At 44.5% G+C, this 5,881-nt stretch overlaps 1 pseudogene; it reads right to left on the reverse strand.

Moving 5' to 3' along the window:
- Positions 1–4,698: 4,698 nt before the first annotated feature.
- Positions 4,699–5,579, reverse strand: LOC134314633 (uncharacterized; annotated as a pseudogene).
- Positions 5,580–5,881: the final 302 nt, after the last annotated feature.

The raw sequence follows: 5,881 nt of genomic DNA on the forward strand, positions 1-5,881 counted from the left end.
AGCACATGGGGTCCCGTCCGACATTGTGTCGGATCGGGGTCCACAGTTCATTAGCCAGTGCTGGCGAGCATTTTGCCAACTTCTCGGCGCGACGGCCAGCTTATCCTCGGGATATCATCCCGAGTCCAACGGGCAATCGGAGCGGGTCATTCAAGATCTAGGCAAGATGCTTCGGTGCTTGACTGCAGGTAATCCAGCCACTTGGGCGGATAAGCTGTTGTGGGCTGAATTTGCTCACAATACCCTGCACCATGCCGCTCTGGGTATGTCACCATTTGAGGCACAGTTCGGCTATCCCCCTCCGCTGTTTCCTGATCAGGAACAAGAGGTTGCGGTGCCGACTGTGCAGCAACATATCCGTCGCTGCCGCGCCGCCTGGCGGAAAGCAAGACAGGCCCTTTTGGCCTCTCAGCGCTCCATGAAGCGCAATGCTGACCGTAGGCGACAGCCGGCTCTTACGTTCCGTCCGGGCCAACGTGTCCTCCTATCGACGAGGGATCTCCCCGTCAAAGGTACCACTCACAAGCTGGCACCGAGGTACATTGGCCCGTTCAAGGTAGTCCGACGGATTAACCCGGTGACATATAGGTTGGAGTTGCCCCCCAGGATGAAGGCGCATCCGACCTTTCATGTCTCCCAACTTCGCCCGTTCGCGGGTAGGGGAGCTTTACCCCCCCCACAACCTCCCGCCCCTCGTATCATCCAGGGTGCCCCTGCATTTACGGTCCGCCGTCTCCTGGATAGCAGGAAAGTGCAGGGTAGCACTCAATACCTGGTGGATTGGGAAGGTTACGGCCCCGAGGAACGTTCATGGGTACCGGCTCGACGCATCCTGGACCCTGAACTGATTCGTGAGTACCGAAGGAACCGGTCTGCGGGTCTTGGGACCTCGGGAGCTGTCCCTAGAGGGGGGGGTCCTGTTAGGGTGCCTGCAACGTCTGGCGAACGTACCACCAATTCACAGCGTTGCAGGCGTTACAGAACAAAGAGCAGCGTGGCCTCAAATAGGAGGCCAGCTGATTAGGGCAACGACCTGCAGCTGTCAGCTTCCTACTTAAGGGGGCGTCGCCAGTCTGCAGGCGTCGCACCTTTGTTCTTTGTTTTCGACTGGCTGCACTGCTGCAGCCATTCCTTTTGCAGGGCTAGTTTGGTATCCCCAGGCGCCTGGTAGCGCGGTTGGGTGTGTAAGTCGTAAGACTGAGGTAACTTAGGGTCTTTGTTTCATTTAATAGGGAGAGCTGGTGCGATTCCTTACAGCCCTCGAGCTGTGGTTGTTTTGGCGTTGCCACATATGGTCCCCGCTTGCAAAGCTAGCAGCGGGTTAGCATCAGGCTAATTGCCACCTTCCGCAGTCCTTTAAAGGCGTGAACTTTTGTCAGGGTTATTCACTGCTGTTTGGTTGAGCGGTAAGTCGCCGCTCCTCCATGCGTGAATCCCCGGTTCGAATCCACTCGCCTGAACCCTTTTTCCAAACTCAGTCATCGGTTTCTTCCCAGTCTTTTAAACTGGTGACACAACCGATCCATTATTCCCCTCACAATTATCTTTACAAGTTTTGCCCCTTTCTACGGATTATTTACTAAGATCCGTTCTCTCATTTCAGCCTCATATTCAGAAGGCGAGTGTGTAACCTCAGCAACGCCGTAGCGTAGCGGGGTGATTATAATTGCCGCGAGTGAGCGACCCGGGTTCGCGCCTCGCGTTGGCTGCTTTTCTATTTTTTGTTTTTGTGTTTCCTTTTCAGTTGCCAGTGACGAGAAAGGCGTCGTTCGGGATTTCCCGAATTGTTTTTGTTTAACTCCTTTCCTTTGTTCATCTGTATATATATATTTATTGTTAATAAATATCATTTTTTGCTCCGCATCTTTGGGTCCTACGCCTTCATTCATTACAAGTATAAGAAATATCTATCTAGGAATATCTATATACATGTAAACATTTAGTTCAGATTCACATTAAACAGTTTGGTTATGATACTCAGTCTATAGAATAATCAGAATACTGTGATACACAATATTGTAAACACTTTTTGTATATTGTAAACAGAATCTGCTTTTGCCATGACTGCCTTAAAATTGTGATTTTAGATCAATTACAATAGCCGTGAATATTCAACACACCACAGTTATACTTTATAATGATATTTTATAGTATTTTCCTACAAATTCTATTAGTAACTAATAAGCTCTTACTGTAAATATATAAAAACTGAATTTAAATGTATTTAAAGCAACTGTATATCGTGTACATAGTGCATTTGATGATAGTAGACACGTGTTTGATGTGGTGCCTGAATGAAAAGCAGCCGTCGTGTAATCACAGCATGTAAAGCTCTTTTATAAACCAGAGAGCGATCATGCATGTGTTCTAATGCAAAAACCAACAAAACTTATTTTACATCTTTAATTTTGTCAGCCTATTTGTATTTTATTACTTGCTGCATATAAAAATATTCAGATCTGAATAGAGAATTATTACCATTAAATTATTTTCAGAATACATTCAAATGTTTTCTTCATTTTTTTTTTTAAATGATCCCTGATTGTACATTTGTCCTCTGCAGTTGTTCCTTGGTGCCCTTTTTCTAGTGCAGATTTACAATTTTGAAATGATTAAAGAATGTATTTTGTATTATAAGTCTGGTCCATAATTGTAAGTGAAGTACAAACCTGCATGTACCTGCTTATATATTCTTACTCATTATTTAAGTATCAATCTGAGACATATATATATATATATATATATACACCGACCAGGCATAACATTATGAGCACTGACAGGTGAAGTGAATAACACCGATTATCTCTTCATCACGGCACCTGTTAGTGGGGGGGATATATTAGACAGCAAGTGAACATTTTATCCTCAAAATTGATGTTAGAAGCAGGAAAAATGGGCGAGCGTGAGGATCTGAGCGAGTTTGACAAGGACCAAACTGTGATGGATAGATGACTGGGTCAGAGTATCTCCAAAACTGCAGCTCTTGTGGGGTGTTCCCGGTCAGCAGTGGTCAGTATCTATCAAAAGTGGTGCAAGGAAGGAACAGATGGACAGGGTCATGGGCAGCCAAGGCTCATTGATGCACGTGGGGAGCGAAGGCTGGCCCGTGTGGTCCTATCCAACAGACGAGCTACTGTAGCTCAAATTGCTGAAGAAGTTCATGCTGGTTCTGATAGAAAGGTGTCTGAATACACAGAGCAGCACAGTTGCAGGGCTGTTTTGGCAGCAGAAGGGGGACCAACACAATATTAGGAAGGTGGTCATAATGTTATGTCTAGTCGGTGTATATATCTTCAAACTAATGCATTTTATTCCACTCTTTATATATTCTACACTCATCCACACCCAGGGTAATTTGATCAGACAATCTGAGGACACAACAGTGACCAGAACCTTAGGAACTAAGATGTTGTGCACCATCCACTCTATCAGCCGCCCCACGGTGCCACCTTTCTCTTCACTGAGCTTATATAATAAAATATAATATGCTAAAATAATTTATTTAGAGTATTACAATCAGATTTATTTTCTTTTAGATTAGTGAATTAAAAAATTTACATTTAGTTTAATACATTTACTACTAATACAACTTATTTGTATTGAATAAAATATATTATTCTACCTAATTTATAACACCGATTTTTAACACATTTTATTCTTAATATATTATATTCTATTATTTAATTAAGCTATTTTTAGTTAATTACTTTATTATATTTAGACTAGTAGATTCGATTAGATTTATTTAGGTAGTTAAACTAAAACTGATTCGTCTTTATTTTTTCTTTTGAGTTGTTTAGTTTATTATATTTTGATTTCTTTTAATTAAGTGTAGAATTAAAATATATAATTAAATATATGAATATATTTTCAGTTTCGTATATTCAAACTATATTTATTCTTTCATTTATTACAGTGTATTAGTATTTGTAGTAAGTTTAATGTATTTAAACTGATTTATAGTAATCTAAAAGTGCTTTTATCAATAAAAAATGGGGTGGCTCGGTAGGTAGCACTGTCGCTTCACAGCAAGAAGGGTTCGATTCCCAGGTGGAGCGGTCTGTGTCCTTTCTTTGTGGAGTTTGCATGTTCTCCCTGTGTCTGTGTGTGTTTCCTGTGGGAGCTCTGGTTTGCTCCCACAGTCCAAAGACATGCGGTCAGTTTAATTAGGTGTGTATGTGGGAATGTGAGTGTGTGTGTCTGCTCTATGATGGACTGGCAACATGTCCATGGTGTTTCTTTCGCCCAGTGAATCACCCACTGTTTAGTTTATTTATTAGGATTTTAACGTCATGTTTTACACTTTTGGTTACATTCATGACAGGAACGGTAGTTACTCATTACACAAGATTCATCAGTTCTCAAGGTTATATCAAACACAGTCATGGACAATTTAGTGTCTCCAGTTCACCTCACTTGCACGTCTTTGGACTGTGGGAGGAAACCGGAGCTCCCGGAGGAAACCCACACAGACACGGGGAGAACATGCAAACTCCACACAGAAAGGACCTGGACCTCCCCACCTGGGGATCAAACCCAGGATCTTGTTGCTGTGAGGTGACAGTGCTACCCACAGAGCCACTGTGACGCCCTAAAGTGCTATTAAAACAAGACAGTATAAATAAATATGAATAAATATTGTATTGTATTTGTAATAAAACACAAATACACAAAACCGACATCTTCTTCTTCTTCCTCAGCCTTTGTCCCGTTCGGTTGCGGGGTCGGCTCGTCTGGATCGCAGTCGCCATTTTTCTCGGTCATGAGCTTGGTCTGGGTGGAGTCGTGCAGCGGCGAGGTCAATGTGCAGCGTGTCTGTCCAGCGCTGCTTTGGGCGGCCTTTTGGGCGCTTTCCGGGCACTTCAAGGCTGAAGCCGATGTGTGCAAGTGAGACGGCATCTGAACGAAGTATGTGGCCGTACCATCTGAGGCGTGCTTCACGCATCTTCTCTGTGATGTGAACGACGCCGTAACGCCGGCGAATGTCGTCGTTTCGGACGTGGTCGAAACGCGTGTTGCCGCTAATCCAGCGCAGCATCTTTGTCTCCATGACGGCGAGGCGGCACTCGATCTCCTTAGTGGTGGGCCAGCACTCTGAGCCGTAGAGAGCGACTGGGCGGATGACTGCGCGATAGATCTTTGACTTTAGGCGATCCTTCATGCGGTGGTCACAGAGCACCCCGGTAGTGGAGCGCCACTTCAGCCAAGCAGCATTGACCCGCGCGTTGGCTTCATGCTTCAGGCTACCATCAGCCGAGATCGACGAGCCAAGATATTTAAAGTGCTCTGTGCGGGTCAGATCAACACCGCTGACCTTGATTGTGCCGTATACGTTCACATCTGTTGTCAGGTACTCGGTCTTTTTGAGGTTCAGTCGGAGCCCATTTTGTGCAAGGCGATCGTGCCAGGTCTGGACGAGCAGCTGCAGGTCGGTCTTGTCGTGGGTGGCGAGGAGCACATCATCTGCATAGAGCATAGTATAGGGCGGCGTTCGTTGGAGGTCACGAGTGATGGTGTCCATGACGAGTATGAACAGCAAGGGTGAGAGGGCAGAGCCTTGGTGCACGCCTACAGAGATGTGCAGTGGCTTTGACGTTCCGGCAGCGCTTCGAACTCGAGTCGAGACAAAACCGACATCATTAAACAAATTATGTAAATTACATATTTTAAATAGATTTATCATTTTTCTTTATTTGAGGACATGCAAAAAACTCTACATTTAAATTTAAGGCTTTATAAGGTTCAGAACTTATGTGGTTGCATCAGCAAGTAACTTTAATATAAGTGGAGTTGTCGGCAGTCCAAAAACACACACACACACACACACACACACACTCACATATTTAGGGCGTTTTTAGTACAGGAATCTACAGTTAACTGC

Source organism: Trichomycterus rosablanca, chromosome 5, assembly GCF_030014385.1.
Source record: "Trichomycterus rosablanca isolate fTriRos1 chromosome 5, fTriRos1.hap1, whole genome shotgun sequence".
NCBI lineage: Eukaryota > Metazoa > Chordata > Actinopteri > Siluriformes > Trichomycteridae > Trichomycterus > Trichomycterus rosablanca.